Below are 21,373 nucleotides of genomic sequence, written 5' to 3'. Positions count from 1 at the left end.
TAAAATGAGCTTTTTTTCGATCTTATATTAATTAATCACAAAAGTGAATTCAAAATTAAACATAGTTCTAAATGTAAGAGCTAAAACCATAAAACTCTTAGAGAAAAGCAGGAGTAAATCTTTGTGACTTTACATTAGACAATGATTTCTTAGATGTGGTATCAAAAGCACAAGTGATACAAGTGATTAAAGAGAAAATTGACAAGCTGGACTTTACTAATTTAAAAATCCTTTGTGCTTAGAAGGATACCATCAAAGAAGTGAAAAGACAATCCATAGGGAGAACATACTTACAAATTATATATTGAATAAAATACTTGTGTCTAGAACACTTACACCTTAATTATAAAAAAAGAGAGTAATCCAATTCAAAAATGGCAAAGTATTTGAATGGACATTTGTCCAAAGAAGTTATAAAAATAACCAATGATGACATGAGAAAATGCTCAGTATCTGCAGTCATTAGGAAAATGTACATTAAAATCACAATGGCATATCACTTCACACCCACTAGGTTGCCTAGAATCAAAAAGACAGATAATAACAAGTGTTGGTAAAGAATTAAAAATATTAAGAATTCTCAAAAATTGATGATAAGAATTTAAAGTGGTGCAAACAATTTGTAAAACAGTTTGGCAGTTCCTCAAAATGTTGGACCTGGAATTTTTACATAACTCAGCACTTCTACTCCCATTTACCAGGAGAAATGAAAGATGTATGTTCATACCAAAGTTGTAAATGCATGTTTTTTTTAGCAGTATTATTCACTGTGGCCAAAACGTGTGAAGAACCCAAATGCTCATTGACTGAGGGAGGGATACACTTAATGTGGTATATTCATACAATAAAATATTATTTAGAAATATAAACAAATGATGTATTCATATATTTTCAACATGGATAAACCTCAAAATATTGTGCTAAGCCAGTCAACAGACCGTATATTATACCATTTATATGAAATGTGCAAATCTATACAGATAGAAAATAACAAGTCTATGAGATAGCTAACAGATTAATGGTTGCTTAGGGCTGGAGTTGGTCCAGTTGTTGTTTGAGGTGATAAATTATTCTAAATTATATTATAATGCTATTTGAGCAACTCTAAATATGCTAAAACATTAAATTGCACACTTGAAATTGTGAAATGCATGATGTACAAATTATATCTCGAAAATGCTATTTTAAAAAAGCCTATAATATCTTAAATCATATGCTAAAGGCTTATCATATCCCAATTTCATATCTCAAACCACCTGTGTCCAGATATTTATTTAAAAAGCAAGTGTTTAACTCCAGCACAAATAGGTGATGCTGAGTATCTTTTTATTTGTCTATGGGCCATCTGTATGTCCTCTTTAGAGAAATGTTTGCTTATGTTCTCTGCCCATTTTTAAGCCTTTCACATTGTTCTTAGTAATATTATTTTGTATGTGTTTCTTCAGGAAGAGCAACAAAAGAAAAAATAAACAAATAGGACTACACCAAACTAAAAGATTTTGTATAGCAAAAGAAACCATTGACAGCCTGAGGAGACAGCCTACTGAATGGGAAAAGATATTTGCCAATGATTTACTCAAAAAAGTTGTTAATATCTAAAGTATATAAAGAACTCATACAACTTAACTCCATAAAAGGAAAGAATAAACCAATGGGATTACATCAAACTAAAAAAAAATTCTTCAGGGCTAAAGAACAGAACAAAATGGAGAGGGAAGCAACCATATGGGAAAATGTATTTGCTAATGATACCATGGACAAGGGTTTAATCTCCAAAACATATAAAAAATTCACATGACTTCACATCAGGAAGACAAACGATCTGATTAAAAAATGGGCACAGCACCTAAACAGACATTTCTCCAAGGAGGAAATACAGTGAGAGCCCATAGACACATGAAAAAATGCTCAACATCACTAGCTGTAAGAGAAATGAAAATCAAAACCGCAATAAGATACCACTTCACGCCAGTCAGAATGGCTGTCATTAATAAATATACAAACAACAAGTGCTGGTGAGGATGTGGAGAAAAGGGGACTCTAATGCACTCTTGGTGGGAATGCAGACAAGTGCAGCCACTGTGCAAAACAGTATGGAATTTCCTCAAAAAGGGCAGGACAACAGTAACGGAACAACAATAAGAAAAATCATATGATCACCTTAATAGATAAAGAAAAAGCATTTGGTAAAACAAAACATCCTATTGTGATTTAAAAAAACAAAAGTTAAGTAGATAAGGGGTAAAGGTTAAAAAAAGAGCGAAATGAAGCCTATTCTTGACCCAAGCTTCAGGCCAATTTTTCCTGCCTACAGCAGCCTCTGAGAATACTTACTACTGCAACTATGCCTCACTATCAGTTATAAGACATCCAGTAGACTCTTTTTAAAAATATAAAATCTCAGACTCTACCACAGCAGAAAATCTGCATTTCAACAAATTCTCCAGGTGACTTTCACTCACATTAAATTTTGAAAGGTGCTGACCTGGAGCACATAAAACAGAGGTGATCAATTTAAGCTGCACTAGAATCACATGGGATCTAAAAATAATGACTTCTGCACTCCATTCAAAATATTTTTAATCAATTTTTTTGGTTTTATTTTAGGCATTCTATTTGTAACAGTGTCTGGTGAATTTAACGTGTACCCAAGGCTGAGAACCACCAACTTTGAGCCCAAATGACACCATTATGTATGATGTGTGTAGTTCTCCAATGTTTTGCAGATAATAGATATATGTTTTCCATTTAGTTAAAGTTGATATATCTGAAAAGATGATAACATTAAAGTGTCCATTATAAGTTTAAAAAGTTATGATTATTGTTACTCCTATTTTCTTGTAGGAGAAAAATAGAAATTAATATCTAAAAGCTACTCTTTAAGGAGTGTTTGCAAGTTCCAAGTCTATGAATTAGGAATTTATTAGGAGAAATGTGTCTTCACATTTCTCATAATGAAACCGAAACTTTGGAAAGATAAAATAACTTTCCAAAGCTACACATTTAATAAACAGTACCTTCAATATATTGACCTGAGTTAAATTCTATGCCAGGTGCATTCCCACGTCAACAAACAAATAACGATACAGAACAATAATGAAGACATCACTCTCAGTTTCTCTTTTGAATAAATTCTTGAATCTAAGCCCTTTTCATTCTTTCTTCAACTGTCAAGCTCTATAGTCTTTTACATTTTTTTTTAAATAACTGCCCAATGGCTCTTTCTGAGTTGAATTCCTTAGTTCTTCATTTTATATAACTTTTAAAGAACCTCTCTGTGAAATGTAAATTGCAACAGGTCTCTTAGTGTTTCACATGATGGCTCTTTCAGATATTAAACTTTTCCCTAATTTGGCACCTACTTCCGTGCTGTTGCCCATTTTTTCCCCTTGGCTTACAGTGCCCCCTGCCATCTTCAATGTCCAGTCTACTCTTGAAGGTCGGTACCAAAAGTCCCCTTTAAAGTCGGCTAAAATATGTTCTGTAGTTTTAATGTCATTTCAGATATTGAAATTACAGAATCTCTTTTGAAACACTCACTTTGGAAGGCATGGTTCCTTGGGAGTTGGGATAATGTAGAAGAACATGCAGTTGGGGCAGACTCTTCTTTTAGAGTATATCCACCAGTCATTATGGGACTTAAAGTAATTAATGTTCTCTGTCCAAATTTAAAGTATAATGTTAAAGAGTTTTAAAAAATGTTAAGGGGTATGTGAAACAAGGGGCCAGCAAAGTTTTTATGTATAAGATCTATTTTCTCCTCCAATGTATCGTAGACCACTGTGACACTGTTCTTACACACTAAAGACATAGGCTGTATGGTACAGCTGGGTCAGATATATGAGATGGGACCTCTCAATTCTGTCTAGCATCAAGGATCAGAAGAAAAATAAAGGAATAAATATATTAAGATAAGACAATAAAATATAAAGGTATCATGTAATTACCTTGGGCAGATTGACAGTGGTTTCTCATATGCCTTATCCTAGAGGAAGTTCGGATTAAAAATACTGAGTAGAACAGACGTTGTTTCTGATCATCACTGCTTACATGGAAAGAGTAATTTCTCAATGTCTGTTGAAGTCTACCTTAAAATTCTGCCCGTCATTTTCATAGGCAGACCTGATACGTCATTATTCTTCATTACTCCATGCCTAGCACACTTCTGTGTCTTCTTGATGTTTGTTTAACAAATCATAGTCTCATGAAGGAACTTATATTCAATATATTAGAATATACCAGACTGTACTGAAGGAAAACTGTTTGAAAGTTACCATACAAAAAGAATGTTTTCATCACCTAAAAATTCATTCTTATATATAACTATATATATGACTTTTTAAAATGTTTTATTGTTTATGCTATTACGATTGTCTTATTTTTCCCCCTTCACTCCCCTCCACTCAGCCCATCCCCAACTTCCATAGTCAATTCCCACACTCTTTTCCATGTTTATGGGTTCTTCATGTATGTTCTTTGATTAATCCCTTCATCTTCTTTCAATCAGTCCCCACTTGCCCTCTCCCCTCTTATAGCTGTCAATCTATTCCATGCCTCTGTCTCTTTATTTCTCATTAGTCTATTTTGTTCATTAGATTCCTCTTATATGTAAGATCATATGAAATTTGTCTTTCACTGACTTATTTTACTTAGCATAATAGTTTCCAATTCCATCTATGCTGTCGGAAAAGGCAAGAATTTCTCCTTTTCTTTTCTGTGTAGCATTTCATTGCGTAAATGTACTACTGATTTTTACCTTATTTTAATTTTTTTCCCATCTTTGACCTTTATTCAAGGGATGAGGTGGGTTGCCCAGGATGTGGCTGCCAGCCTTAAGGCCAAGCAAGACTGGAAACCAATGATCTGGCCCTGATTTGCTCTAAGCTGCAGCCTCAGCCCCAGGTTCTTGCTTGTAGCCACTAACCCACAGGCAGAGGGAGCCCTGGGGGATGGGATGCTGCTATTGAATCATTAAAAGCAAACAAACAAAAAATAGCAGAAAACACCAAGGCTCCACATTCCCTGTGACCAGTAGGGCTAGGAGGCCAGCATGAACCTCCATGGGTGCATGGGTTATGTACAATCTACCATATGGGCCAGAGGGTGGCACACAGATGCTATTTCTTGGCTTTTGTGGAGTTACAGGGTGGCGTGATGTGCAGGCCATCATGGTTCAGGCTACTGAACAGCCCATATTTCCACTTGTTCTTGTCAGCAGTCTTGAGGATCTGGAAGGAACACCTGAGTGTCTTGTCCACATTCATCATGGACTTGTGTTGCCAAACTCGCCACAGTCATTCTCACCCAAGCCCTGCAAGTCTTTGTCAGGGTCAGACCACAGCAGGTCACACAATGGCGCCAGGTCGGGCACAGAGGTGGGCCTCCTGATAGCTAAATATACTCCAGGGACTGCAGGTCTGGGGATAGACCTCCATGGCAGTAGATCTTCCTGTTGATGAAGGCAGCGATGAGCGGGCAGTTGAAGCAGTCATGAAGGTTTTCCACAGTTTAATGCTGTAGAGTCTCTTGCATTCATCACAGAAGCCGTGGATGTGGTGGAAGCTGGCACAGTTGTGGTTTCCATGGAGCAGGAAGTACTCTGGGTACTTGATCTTACAGGCTAGCAGCAGGCAGATGGCCTCCAGCGACCCCTTGCCTCAGTCTACATAGTTCCCCAGGAAGAGGTAGTTGCTCTCTGGAGGGAAGCCGGTAATGGAACAGCCGCAGATGGTTGTAGTACTGGCCATGGATATCGCCACTGATTTTGAGGGGTGCCTCCAGCTCCAGAAGAATGGGCTGGCTCAGGAAAATCTCCCAGGGTTTGAAGCATAGATCATGGGTCTCCTTCTCTGTCAGCTGTACATTCTTTCCAGGCCTGAACCCTGAACTTCCAGCAGGCAACCAATGATAGAGACTGGGTTGAGCTTCTCTCTGTCAGACATGGCAGCTCTGCCACACAGGCCTAGCAGCTCCCACTGCTCTTGCCTCCTGCCTGTACCACGGTTTTTTAATCTACACAGTCTAATAAAATGCAACTTAGGTTAAAACTACTGATTTTAGAACCATAGGCAAGCATAGAGTTCTTTTTAGATGGGCCTGCTCCCTCAACTCAGTCCACATAACCATTTTACCAGTCCTCAGGCTATATCAAAAAAGGGCTGGACACTTAGGCTGCTGCCAAACCTTGGCTATTCTAAATAGTGAAGCTATGAACACTTTCATAAATACAGTGATTCATGAATACTTTGGATCTGGTGTTTTGGGATCCTTAGGGTATATTCCGGGCAGTGGAATTGCTGGGTCAAAAGATACATTGGACAAGGGTTTAATCTCCAAAATCTGTAAAAAACTCATACAACTCAATACCAGGAAGACAAACAATCCAACTGAGAAATGAGAAAAAAACTGAATAGACACTTCTCCAAGAAGAACATACAGATGCTCCCTAGACATGTAAAAAGATACTCAACATCACTAGCCATGAGGGAGATGCAAATTAAAACCACAATGAGATATGACCTCACACCTGCCAAAATGGCCATCATTAATAAATTATCAAATAACAAGTGCTGGTGAGGATGAGGGTAAAAGAGAACCCAAGTGCACCGTTTGTGGGAATGCAGACTGGTGAGGCCACTGTGAAAAACAGTATGGAGTTTCCTAAAAATAAAAATAACCATATGACTTTTAATGAACCAAGTTAACTTTTCCAAGTATATCAATATTAGATATATATTTAAAGATAAAGCTAATTACTATTTTGCCAAACACAACTGCTTAAACCATGTAATTCCAACAACTAGTTAATCCTGTATTTAAGTAGGTATAAAACAGGCATAATCACAAACACAAATATTATTATCATATTTAACTGAATTAATTGATTACCTTAAACATATGTAATTCTATCATTTGACTTTATCAGACATTGTCTTATTGAATTCCAATCCATTGGTGAAATCTCATCATTTATCTCAATGTTAAATATATTATCTAGTTGCATTTAACATGTTTGGCTACTTTATTTTAGTGAATAAGTGCTAAATACATTCCAAGACAAGCTTAGAATTGTATAATATGGGTGTTATAATACATTTTCAAATGCCAATAATACTTTTGGCACTATTTTAAAAAACATTTCCAAGACCTGAAAGAAAATTTCTTGCAAACCTCCCACTTTATTTTTTAGTGTTTTACCAAGAGAAGTACTGTGAAAAATTAGTGAGGTCTCTAACATAGAATTTAAATTCTTACTGGCCAATGGAATTCTGCAGTTCCATTAACACAAGAGTCTGACATAGCTGAGATTTATATTGCCAGAAACTCTCCTTTGATTTATAATCTGGTAATCCTTTTATCCTCCATTTATATGCTGTATAACTTGACGTAAGTGCAAGAATGCCTCCATTAATAGAATTCACAAATATTGGACCAAGACATCTTTTAGATCATAAAAGCTCCCTGAAAATGGGAAGAAAGGGAAAGGGTGGACCTGGCTATGATGGAATCTGGCTCTAACACAGTCTAATAAAATGCAACTTAGGTTAAAACTACTGATTTTAGAACCATAGGCAAGCATAGAGTTCTTTTTAGATGGGCCTGCTCCCTCAACTAAGTCCACATAACCATTGTACCAGTCCTCAGGCTATATCAAAAGAGTTAGATATTTGTAGTTTTTACTACAGTTTATATTAAAAAGTTATGTGGACCTATGAAGTAAATATATATGGGGAGAAGCAAAGAAAAAATGGAATCTGAGAGGAGACAAAGTTCTAAACATCATACTTATCCAGGGAAAATTCTGGAATCTAGGGAAAGTGAAACACAACACACAGCATTTGCCACAGCCACTTCATTTATAAAATGGTATCTTTAAATCAAACACCAATAAAAAGTAGTAAATTAAATATCCAAGGTTTATATCAGTTGCCATCTTCTCTCTCTTATACAGCCTACACTCTTTCCCATCCCCATTTTACCCTAATTATTTGTTGCTTATACTTTGAATTTGGTTCAGAAACTAATTCCTACAAATGCTTGCCACTCAAAAATAAAATGTTATTTTTGTCTCTTACTGTTTAATCAAATACTGATCCTGAACAACAATTATTTTCATGATTTTTCCTATGCACTGCAGAATTCAATTTTTTTAAACTTATTAGATATGTAAGAAGTTAGATGGGTAGATAGACCGACCAACAGACAGATAGATAGATATACACATATCCATATATCATACATGAGTGAAAATCTCAATTAGAAAACTGAATGTTACACTGGGGATGTTAATGGGATATTCAGTGACTTGGGGATATTTGTCTTTGTGATTTTGTATATTTTCAAAATTCTGTGCTTGTATATTATTCTTGAGTTTCAAAAAATTCAATTTCTCTTGCAGAGAAACAAGCTTTGAGAGTGCCTACATTACTTATACAAAAAAAAAAGTGTGTAGAGTACAAAGATCGCAGGGGGTATTACTTTATGACAGTTAACAGATCATCCAAATAAGCTACTACTCAGGTAGTTTCTACCATTTTAGGTTTAGGTTTTTTAAAATTTTCTGTGATTTAACCATCACTCTTGATCAATAATATGTCTTTATTATTTCTATCACTTGCTATTTTAAATTTTATGATATATGGCATCCACAATACTAAATAAACTGTGCTGAAACATGTTTAAGGCCACTTTAACCATCTAGTTATAACTTTAAAACAAATTACACAAGTAAAATAAGATAAAAAAGTTACTTCTACACTTAATAGCTTCAGACACAGAATAGTAAATAGAGATACCTGATTCTATTAAATTAATAGCTGGATTTTATATTAGTGATCTTTAAGGCAGAGAAAGAAAGAGAGAGAATTCAAAAACGAGTAGGAGACAGAAAGGCAGAGTGAGAGATGCAGAAAGGAGAAAGAGAGAGGAAGTTATATTAGCAATGTTAAGCAAGATCTTATGTCTATGTGAAAAGCTGGACACATTGTTCCTTTGGTTGACGAGAATATGAGGCAACTTCAAAATGTCTGTGTCTTCTAAAAGAAGAGTGTTGACGGATGCCACGCCACAGTCACGCTGCCTCCCAGTTTGAGCTGAGTGCAGAACCGAGCTTCATAAAAGTTGTACAACTAACTCTTCCTCTATTAAATGCATATATTTATTGTTAATTATTATTAAATTTCTTAATTTTAGAGTATTAGAGGGCAATGTAGAAATTTTGTTGACTCATTAGAAAGACCTAATGTAATATTCTGCAAAATGTAGCATTGTATTAAAAGACTGTATTTATAGCATTAATTTTAAGTCTCCATTTGAACTGTTATATTAGAGAAGAACACAAGAAAGGTAAATCTCAAAGTTAAACTGAAAGCTTTGCCTATTTAGTTTTCCAATTTGCTGAACACACATATGTTCTCTTCTCTTTTTGTCTTGTATCTATCCCCTCTAAATTGCTTTAACTTCCTACTTCTTTTTTATGTAGTTCCTTCTATATTGCTCTATTTTTTCTTTATCATTCTTTTCTTTCTTCCTACTCTTTTTAATTTTCTTCCACTTCATTACCATATCAATAGAACTTTGCATATTACCATGTCAGTTCGGAATTCCATTTGTTTATTCACAGTGATCACCAAAGACAAATTATTAAATTTTCTTCTAAAGCAATTAACATTTTCAGAAACTTCATGCATCATAACAGTTCATGATTCAGACAAAATGAATCAAATAAAATGTTGGTTAAGTTTTATATTCTCCTTCCCTGTGACTTGTGATTTTGCCTTACTGAAATAAAATTAGGAAGCTGCTTGGAATTAATTTACGCATTATACTGAATTATACTAGAAGTAATCATACATGTAGTGCATTACTGTAATGCATTATTCGTTTTTTCTAGATAATGATTACCTCTGTGATACAATAATGTAATACCATAACTACATTCAATTTTTCAGCAAAATACATTTAATTCTGGTGATGATAAAGAAATCAGTACATTGCAATATCTACAAGACTATATTATTATAATGGATAAAAATAATACAGGATTCATAATTTTATCTGTATAGTATTTTGGAAAAAAATCAGTTACTAATTGAAAGTATATATTATTTTTAGGGGAAAAGTTTAGCATTCCAAAGTTAACTTAAACCCTTGATTATTTTTTTAAATATGTTTGTATGTGTGTGTATGTGTGTTTAACAAAAAAATTCCAACACAAAAGAGAAAAAGACATGCTCCAGATGAGTCTAAAAATAATAAGATATTTATAATATGTTATCTTGGAGAACTCATCTTCCTTAGGAATGATAGATTCTTTTCAGAGGCAAAGAAATGAATTAAATGTATTTCTAAATATCATCTCAGGTTGTTTGACCTGTAAAATTTTCCTAAAAAATAATTTGGTAGAAGTTGAAGAGTTAGAAATACCTGGTTTAATTAGTTTTTTAAATGTACAACTTGTTAAGAATATATAATTCTCAGTGTTTAACTAAAGAATGAAAATTACACTCCTCAATATAATTATGTATATTAAAAGATATAATGAAAATTAAAGCAACAGTCATAAAATAAGTAAAAAATACAGCTTTTTCCCTTTCACCCTTTTTAGTTTATATGCTTTTGTTTTTCATTTCAGTTATTTCATGTATAGTAGGGCAATTATAATTTTTTTAACTTTTAAAACAAAAAACATAATTTAGGACCCTGGTTTTATTTAATTATATCTTTCTTTCTAGAAATTATTTAAGTCTTATAATAAAACAATCTAAATTAAATACACTATCTCTGAAGCTTTTTATAGCCCACTGGATTTTCTTTTTTCTAAATCCATTGAATGGTACACTTTATGTTTTTTAATTTTATTTATTTATTTTTAGAAAGAAAGGAAGAGGAGGAGAAAGAGAGGGAGAGAAACACTGATGTGTCAGAGAAACATTGATTGATTGATTGATTGCTCCACACTTCCCTAACTGGGTACCTAGCCTGCAACCCAGGCATGTGCCCTGACCTGAAATTGAACCGGCGACCTCTCATTTTAAGGTCTGACCCTCAATCAACTGAGCCATGCTGGTCAGGCTACCAACTGGATTTTCTATTTTTCTTTTAAATGAGTATTATAAACCACATGAAAAAAAAAGAATTTGTGTATTTCTTTTTTATTACTATATCTTCAGTAGCTAGAAAAACACCTCAGACATAGTATTCACTCAACAAACATTTGCTGAATTTAAAACATAATCAAGTTCAAGTTATAACCTATTTCACTCAATCTACTTTAATTGGATATGATTCTGACTTGATTTTTTAATTGAGTAATTAAGTATTTTGAATAATATCACCCAGTTATATTCATTTATTTTAAAGTACTATACACACACACATAATTCTTGGAAATAAATCAAGAACCTAAAATTTATCCAACTAATTGGAATAAAGGATAACAGTTTACTGTTAATGTCCAATATGAGAAGAATGCCAATATAAACTCAACAAATATAACAGTAACATTGTCCTCAAGAAGTATTTTTTATTGCTTCTTTTAGAGAGAAAAAGAGAGAGAGAGAGAAAGAGAAGAGAGAGAGAGAGGAGAAAAAGAGAGAGAGGAGAAAGAGAGACATCGATTTGTTGTTCCACTTATTTGTACTTTCATTGGTTGCTTCTTGTATGTGCCCTGACCAGAGATAGAACCTGCAAACTTGATGTATCAGGATGACACTCTAATCAACCCTGCTTCCCAGCCAGGGCCCTCAAGAAGTGTTTTTAATGGTAATTTGCAAAATTGAATGTTCAGTATAACTCCTGTTTCTGAATATTGATGGAATACAACTGTGGAATCTAGGCTCATGTAAACATTGGAATTTAGAGAAAGACCTGAAATATGTGATATATGTTACTGTGCTCTTATTCTGTAACTTATGCTCTAAAAAAACAAAATTACTATTTTTTAGTCTCCCATGATACTTAAAGCTTTGCTAGGACAAGAGGAAGACAAATCTCCCACCTGGAGAGTAGAAAGTTTTGGGTAAGTAGTCAAAGGCAATAAACCTCAGAATCCAGGAAGACCTTGAACAATTACTTCCTCACTTCAATTTTTAATTATGAAAATACTTGCTAGGAAAAGAGACTATCTAAAATGGCAACTGCTTTTATATTCAGATATTTGCAATGTAAAATAATTGGATGTCAGATGAAGAACTGCCTGTCATATTTTGCTATTACAATAATATATTTTTGTGCATAACCAGACCTGTCTTGGTGAGTTACTGTAGCCTATGGTCTCCCTGAGATTTTCCAATGGGATTTTAATTGTACTCTTATGTTTGCCATCTTAAGCAGTACATTCTGTTAAACTCAATTTGTAAGAAAAATATTCAGGTATAAAAACCAGATAATCTGTATCCCTTTGGAATCAAAAGTCACTTTGCCAAAATATTTTAACACACGAAATTGCTTCTGGAGAGATGTTTGCCATATAAAATGACAGAAAACTACATTTCCATTATAATTATAACTGACTTGTGGAGCTAAGTTTTTATAATTTAAAGGTATTCTCAACTCTGACAGCCCTTCCATGTTGAATTATGCATCTTGGGCTCTTAAATAGTTCTGCTGGCACAAGACAGCTGAGATGAAGTTGTCTTTCTAAAATAATTGCTCCATGGAGCATCCATTATACCTTCAGAAAAAATGTATTACTTGACTTCCACAAATTATAGACTAGCCTATAATGGGTATTTTTGACAGCTATTAGCTTAAAAAAATCTGAACAGTAAAATGAGTATTGATATCACAATAGTGTGCCATGCATGTTAATACCAACCTTCTCTGTACTTTCCTTCTAAAGCATGATGTAATTATTAATTATAATAATATTGATGTTACTGAAATCATGTTAAAAATATAGTGCTGGCAAAGTATGTCATTTTCTCACCTATAAGATTAAAAGCATTACTGAATATTTACAGTAGATATTGATGACACTGTTCGAGTTTAAAAGAAAAAATGAATTCATTTTTGGTAATGTTTTTCTGAATCATTATTGAGTATATTTTTCAAATCATGAATGAGACAATAATCAAAGAAGTATAAAAATCAAACTTTTTTAATTCCTCAGATTCCTCTTGACAATATCAGGATATTGTAAAAATATAATTCATCAACAATTTGCTCAAATATATATTATTTCTTATCAGGGATTGTAAGCTTTCAATTCTTTTTCTCTTATTAAACTTTTCTTAATGAGTGTCAAAATTCTGTGATGGATTTTTGGTCAATTTGTTTCCATTAAAAAGTACTGATTTTAAAAACTAATAATTTCAAAACTGTCACACACACACACACACACACACACACACACACACACACCACACATTGAAACCCAAATGGTCCAAAAAACATCCCCCTTTCCTTCTGAAAGTTTTACAATGCATTGTAATCATTAACCAGTCTTTTACTATTATACTTAAATGGCCAATTGAGACAAACAATTCTGAGGCCGTTCTTCCACCACTGATTAAGACTGGTTGGCACGTATGGGGGATGATATTCATTTAGCTATCTGAGCTTTCGAGGAGGACTTGGTGACTTTGCCAGCTCCATTGCCTTCTTGACCACTGCTTTGATGACACCCAAAACAACTGTCTGTCTCATGTCACAAAGAGCAAAACAGCTTAGAGTAAAATAGTCAGAGAAGCTCTCAACCTACTTGGGCTTGCCAGGAACCATATTGACGATTTGTAGCATCACCAGATTTTAAAAACTTTGGGCCATTTTTCAGCTTTTTTGCAGAATGACAATCAATCTTCTCTTTCTGCTCAGTACATTTGCAAACAGCATGAGCTATGTGACAATTCAGCCCTGGTGCACATCCAGCAATGATTTGGCCTGGATGGTTCAGGAAAATCACCTGATTGGAGAAATCTGCTTCCATTAGTGGGTCATCTTGGCTGTCACCAGCCACAATGCCACAGCAAACATGACAGACACATTCTTGACATTGAAACCCACATTGTCCCCAAGAAGAGCTTTACTCAATGCTTCATGGTACATTTCAGTTGTAACTTTAACTGGAGCAAAGGTTACCACCATGCTGGGTTTGAGAACACCAGTCTCTACTCGACCCACAGGGGCAGTAACAATACTGCCAATTTTGTAGATATCCTGGAGGGGCAAACACAGGGACTTGTCAGTTGGAGGTGGTAGTTGCATACAATCCAGAGCTTCAGGCAGCTTGGTTCCATTGGCATTGCTATCTTTACAGGTGACTCGCCATACCTTGAACCAAGCCATGTTAGCATTTGGCTCCAGCACGGTGTTGCCATTCCCACCAGAAATTGGCACAAATGCTACTGTGTCAGAGTTTTAGCCAATTTTCCTAATGTAAGTGAGGACTTCTTTAACAATTTCCTCGCATCTCTTCTGGCTGTAGGGTGGCTCAGTGGAACCTATTTTATTAACACCCACAATCAGTTGTTTCTCACACAGTATGGCAGCCAGAAGGGCATACTCACAGGTCTGCCTGTTCTTAGACATGCCTGTTTCAAATTCATCAAACACCATCAGCAACAATCAGGACAGCACAGTCAGCCTTGGATGTGTTGTAATCATGTTTTTTGATAAAGTCTCTGTGTCCTGGGGTATGAGTGGTGGTCACATACTACTTGCTGGTCTCAGATTTTCAGAGGGAGATAGCAAAGGTGATACCATACTCATGTTCAGCTTTCAGTTTTTCTAGGACCCAAGCATTACTTGAAGGAGTTCTTCCCTATCTCAGCAGCCTCCTTCTCAACTCTTCTGATGGTTCTTTTGTCAATCCTACCACATTTGTAGATGAGGTGGCCAGTAGTGATAGACTTGCCAGAATCTGCATGTCCCATGACAGTGACGTTGATATGGGTCTTTTCCTTTCCCATTTTTAGTTTGATTTTGTGTGGTTTTCATGACACCTGTGTTCTGGCAGCAAACCTGTTGCAAGGAAGTTGTTTCATATTCTTCAAGCATTTAACATTGCCCTAATAAAATCACCTTCAAATGCCCTTGAAGGAACATTTTATCCCAGGAAGCAATAACAATCCCATGATTAAAATCCAGAATGAAAACAATAGTTGCAATCAAGAGTTGGGGGCCAAGGATTCTTTTTCTAATGGTTTCTGTTTTTACTAAATAATTGTAGTTATTGCAAGAAAGTATGTGTTGTTAAATTGAGGAGAATTCTATGCAAATATAAAGTTTTATATATGGTATGTAAATAGGCAGTACTCTCCCCATCTATTGCATTACTGCAGATATTTTTAAAAATATAATTACAGTTAGGAGAAATGTTTTAGATACTCATATATCTCCTATATAAACAGTTCACAAACCTAGAAACATAAACACACTTGACCTACCTGAAAATTTTAAAAAACATATAATTAAATTTAAAATTCATTAATATATCAACTTCCTAGTCTGTTCTACCCTTGCAAGAACTAATCATACAATTATTATTTATATTTGTGCCTTATTAAGCATGTTCTAGAGAGCTCAGTCCTCTACCCAAATTTTCTTAGCTTTAAGTTTATCCTCACTTCTTTTTTTTTTTTAAATTTATTTATTTTTAGAGAGAGGTGAAGGGAGGGAGAAAGGGAGAGAAATATCGTTGTGTGAAAGAAACATTTATTGCTTCTTGTACACCTCCAACTAGAGACCTGGCTTGCAACTCAGGCATGTGCCCTGACCAGGAATTGAACTAGCAGCCCTTCAGCTTGCAGGACAAATGTCCAACCCACTGAGCTAAACCAGTCAGTGCTTCTTTTTTCTTGTCTTTCTTCCTTTCCTTCCCTTTTCTTTCCCCCTTCCCTTCCCTTTCCCTTTTCCTTTTCTTTTCGTTCTCCCCTCACCTCCCCTCCCGTTTTCCCTTCCCTTCCCGTAGAGATACATTATTGTTACCGATCAAAAGTGGGGCACGGCTGCCCACTGCCGAACACAAGCATAAAACAAAGGTTGATGGGGAAGGAAGAAAGTGAAGTTTTTATTAAAATGTTGCACAATTTGAGGGAAGGAAGGACTACCTAACTCCAGGCCAATTTCACACAGACAAAACCCAGCCTCCCCAAGAACCAGAAACAGTGTCCAGAAATCCTGTTCAATCCTTATCTGTCGCCCAAGGCTGCTAAGCAGAAGGCTCCCCTTCCTGGAGTCTGTACATGCTGAGCCCGGTACTGCCATCACCATGCCAGCTTCCCACTACAGGGAGCAGAGGCCACTGGCAACCACTGCCAACCACTGCAACCGGTCATGCAGGGGCTCCAAACATGGGACTCAACGCCTGCCCAGATCCTGTGAGCACTCCAGCAGGTGCACCCGTGTGTGGACGACAGAGGAAGGAAAGGGCTGAGTCTCTGCCCTCCCTCTATTTAATCTCCTGGCCCAAGTGTCCGTGCGCTTTGGAAGAGTTCAAATTCCCCAGCCAATTCCATCCTTTTTCTTGGCTGTACTGGCAGCTTGGCATTCCCTCTGCTACCATGTTCCAGGAGGGAATAGGAAGGCTTTTCCCTCTGTCAATCACCCTGCCATCCTTGTGCAGACTCTGGGCAAAGGCCACTTCCTACCACATCTGTGCTTTGGGTTGAGAAATCTGCCATCAGGTATTGCACTAGTTCAGCTGCTGGAGCAAACTGCCACCGCTGCACTAGCCTCCAGCATTGCAGTGTATCCTGAGACCCCTCCCTCGCTCCGGGGAATGCAGCCTTTCCCAGCCTGCGTGGGGCCCCTCTCTCTGTCTACCTCTCTTCTGCCCAGCAATCTGGCCAGATCTTCCTGTATTATAATGACTTTTTATCTCAAAGGACTTCAGTAATATATCTTTATATCATTAAAACTCATTGATAATAGATTTTATTTTTTTAATTAGGGAAGATTACCTGGTGGAAGATACTATCTGCCATGACAAATCTCTATATAGCTTTTTTATCACCCCCTAAAACAGGCCATTTCTGTATTTAGTATGAATAAAATCCAACAGGTACATTATGTGTGTGTGTGTGGGGGGGGGTGTATGCTTGTGTGTGTACTGTTTAAATTATACACAAAATATTTTGCCCAAATGCAATGAAATTGTATGTTTTTAATTATCTTGGACACGGACAATGGGGAGGGGATTGACTGCGGGAGTGAGGAGGGTGGGGTAGGGCTGAGCCATGGGGAAAACCGTCGGGAAAACTGTAACTGAATAACAGCAGAAAAATTATCTCTGGATTTTTCTAAAACCTGCAAAGTTTCTACAATGTAAATAATTATTTATTTTTGTTCTATGCAAGCAATACAAAAAGCTTGTTGCAAAGTTTTTCAACAGCAAAAATACAGAATAAAAGTTAAAGTACTTTTTCTTGATGCTGTGACACTTCCCATCCTCCCCCTGACTTCTAACACTAATATCCCAATATTGTATCAGATGCAACTGACGTTTATTGTTTATGAGAACTGCCCAGAGCTTTATTTTTTGGCTTGCTTTCTTATATGCTATGTGTGGAGAGGCTGCAGTTTCTCTATGATTCAACCTCTCAAGATAGAGGAAAAAAATTTCCCCCAGCGTTCTTGTGAACAGGGGTGTGATGTTCTCTGGTCAATGAAATATAAGCAGAAGTCATTATGTTAGACTTTGGGAAGCTTCTTTAAGTGGAACAGAATTAGAGGCGTAATTCCTTCACCTCTTTTCTTTCTTTTCTGCCTAGAATGCTGTTCCAGGTGCTTGAGGCTGTACGCTAGGGATGACTGTAGCTGGTCCTGCAAACGCAATGATAAGGGCTGCACCGGACCAGAAAAAGGAAAGGAGAAGAACAAGGGCAACAGCAACACACTAATATAGGCTGGGCTCTCCTGATAATGTTCTAATACTGAGTGGTTTCACTCTGCATTTCTTTCTCTATGGCAGAATAATAAGCCCCTATTTTTCGTAAGCAAATGCTATTTATGTTTCCTGTTGCGAGAAGCTAATCTGAATTCCAAGTTGATAGATAGTATCTAAGTACATTTAAAACTATAGCTATGTTTCTTATTTTACATGACATTATAAAGTAGATATTCAGTTTTAAATTGCTTTTATTCAGTTAATGACCTTTTTAAACATGTTTTTATTTTAGTACATGCAGATCTAACTTTAACTTATGTGGATTTATTCTAATGTATTAATGAAATATCATGAATTTAACTTCTTAGAGGCTAAGGTAGCATCCAATACTTGCTTATTGAAATCAATGCAGATATTAATATTGTTGTACAAGCATTTATATTTATGATGGTGGGTACCTAGAAGTATAGTTCCAAGATTGAAAAATATGTGCATTGTAAATATTGGTAGATATTCTGAAGAATCTTAACTAATTTTACTCCTATTGAGTGACTTTTTCCCTACATTGGATATTATCACATACATATTATTATGTTCCAGAATATCATGAATAATGTGAAATTACATAGTTTTTGTTTGTTTATCCTAGTTATTACTGATTTTTAACATGTTTATTTTTTACAGCCATGTGTGTTTCTTATCAAGGAAACTGATACATTAAATAATTAAAATACATCTACTAGGTTCTTTGTTGTTTTTAATAAACTCTTTATATAGTGATGTTATTAAAATTTTATTTGTGGCAATATATTTGCTTAATCTATGGCAGAGACAATAGTTTATTGTGTTTTTTGCTATAAATGTTTAAATCATTCAGTACTTCTCTTACCCCTCTGTGCTTTGTTTCTTGAACTTCACGCATTCTTCTCACCTGTATGTGGTTTTTCAATTTTACGCAGTGCATTTTAAATAATTATTTCAGAGATAAATTTGGAAGAAGATATGTTTATGGAATTCTTAAAGTATATGCTTTTATTTTACCCTTCTATTTTTAATTTACTTTAATTAAACTTGGGTTTTAGTTTTATTATTGTTTCATAGGATCTTGTTTTATTTAAAGATATTGTTGTTCCTTTTATATTTCATAAGAACTATAACCCTTATTCATATGTTCCCCTCTCTTAGAAAACTTTTAGTAATTTGAAAAATTTCAGATATCTATATTCAGTTTGCTTGGCACTTAAATAACCTTTTCAATTAAAAAATTTATGTTGTCAAGTAAATCTGTTTTCTTGTTGAGATTTTATTATAATTTTCACTTTATTTAAAAGTTATTTGTATTAAATGTAGTGGAGTGCATTGTCTTAACACATAGATTTCAGGTTCATTATAATACAACTGCTGTTTACTCAATTGTATGATCACCACTCAAAGTCTAGGTTCTTTTCATTACCATATATTTGACCTTCTTTGTCCTTCCCTTAACCACCTTCCCCTCTGGTAACCACCATTCTGTTGTCCGTATCTATAAGTTGCTTTTTTAATTTGTTTGTATTGTTTGTTCATTTGTTGCTTTTTGTTTTATATCCCACCATGAGAGAAATCATATACTTATTATAATTTCCATCTGACTTATTTCATTTAGCATAACACTCTTAAGATCCACCTATCCACAAATGCCAATGTTTCACCTTTTATGGGTGAATAATATTCCATTGGATGTACGTGGCACATCTCCTTTATCCACTTACCCATCTAAGGACAGGACACAGGGTGTTTCCATGTCTTGACTGCTGCAAATAATGCTGCAAAGAACATAGGAACTTTTATTTTCTAGTTCTTTGCTTTCAAAATGTTCTCGTTTTATTGCAACCTCCTCCTTTAAAAAATATCATATATTTATAATATTATTTATTATTTTTTAAAAATATTTCATTATTTATTTTATTTTTAGATAGAGGGGAAGGAGGGAGAAAGGGAAACATCATTGTGTGGTTGCCTCTCATGCACTCCCTTCCAGGGACCTGGCCTACAACCCAGGCATGTGCCCTGACTGGGATCCAGTCAGAAGCCCTTTGGTTCACAGGCCAGCACTCAATGTACTGAGCCACACCAGTCAGGGCTATTATGTTGTTTTTAACTAATGTCTATTTCCTGAAGCTGTTCTATATGTTCATTTTCTGTCCTTCTCTTTTAAGAGGTTTGTTTTTATCTTATTCATATTTATGAAAGATGAACTAAATTGGTTATTATGGATACTAAGATTTGGTTTCCTTTGTAGTTTAATAAAATATTTCTGAAATAGACTAACTCATAAAGGGGATGGATGCCTACAAGCTCCTTGTAACGATGGAGTGGGCATCATGACCTATAGGCTTTGTTTTAAGGTGTTTAGATATAAAGTTTGCCAAGAGTTTAGACTCCTTTAGACTATCAAATGTTGTGTTGTCTTGATATTGGGGAATGTAAAGTATCTGCCCTTCACAGAGCTTTTTTTTCTTCAATTGTTTTTCTTTCAACATATTATGGAATCTCTAGTGACCTAACTATTCTCTTCCTCACATGAGTGACCACTTGGAGAGCAAATGCCTTTTGCTCACACAGGTCTTAGGGTTCAATGTCGCTTGTGGCCTATTGCTCCTTTTGCTGATATTAAAGTTAGTATTGGAGAGGCAGGACTGCTTTTTTGAATTTAAAGTAACTTTTCTACTTTAGGGTCAATCATTTTTCTGTGTATTTGTTGATTTCACATGTTTAATCTTTCAGGAAATATTCCCTCATTCTTGATAGCTTTCCTGCATATAATATATTGAGAACTGTGGTTTTTCTCTCTGTTTTTTATACAACCCCTTTTATTTCTACATTTAATAGCTCATCATAACACCTGGCACTTTGTTTACCTAGACTGTTTAAAACATTATATATATTTATATATTTTAATATATAATTTTATTAAAAATTATATATATATTCCAGCCCTGGCTGGTGTGGCTCAGAGGATTTAGTGCAGGCCTGTGAACTGAAGGGTCACCAATTAGATCTCAGTAAGGACACATGCCTGAGTTGCAGGCCAGGTCCCCAGTTGGGGCTGTACAAGAGGCAACCATACATTGATATTTCTGTCCCTCTCTTCTTCCTCTCTTCTCCTCTCTCTAAAAATAAATAAATAAAATTCTTAAAAAAGTTTAAAAATTATTCCAGATTATTTAAAAAATTAGGGACAGAAAGACATGGGAGGATGGAAAGTAAATGCTGGTACTCAACATATATATTAATAGCTAAGTCATTTGTAAATTGATATATTATTATGTATTTCTCCAATTATATAAACGACATAGTTGTTTTTTTAAATTTTTATTGTTGTTCAATTATAGTGATCCCCATTATTCCCCCATTACTCTCCCCTCCCCTACCTCCCTCCCTCCCACATTCAATATCCCCCCATTGTCTTTGTTTATGGGTCCTTTACACATGTTCCCTGACTTGCATAGTTGTTTTTAAAATGTTTTTTTATTTATTTGAGAGAGAGAGAGGAAGGGGGGTAGA

The 21,373-nt window shown here is 35.2% G+C and overlaps 2 pseudogenes; both read right to left on the bottom strand.

Annotated features, from left to right (window-relative positions):
* Positions 1 to 5,117: 5,117 nt before the first annotated feature.
* On the bottom strand, positions 5,118 to 5,942 carry LOC129061672 (serine/threonine-protein phosphatase PP1-alpha catalytic subunit-like; annotated as a pseudogene).
* Positions 5,943 to 13,543: 7,601 nt separating this feature from the next.
* LOC129061713 (elongation factor 1-alpha 1-like) lies at positions 13,544 to 14,909 on the bottom strand (annotated as a pseudogene).
* Between the last annotated feature and the right edge of the window lie 6,464 nt (positions 14,910 to 21,373).

The sequence above is a fragment of the Pteronotus mesoamericanus genome, unplaced genomic scaffold (genome assembly GCF_021234165.1).
Source record: "Pteronotus mesoamericanus isolate MK-2021 breed Mesoamerican mustached bat unplaced genomic scaffold, CSHL_Meso_final scaffold_651, whole genome shotgun sequence".
In the NCBI taxonomy this organism is placed as follows: domain Eukaryota; kingdom Metazoa; phylum Chordata; class Mammalia; order Chiroptera; family Mormoopidae; genus Pteronotus; species Pteronotus mesoamericanus.
This window is presented reverse-complemented; position numbering and strand designations above follow the sequence as displayed.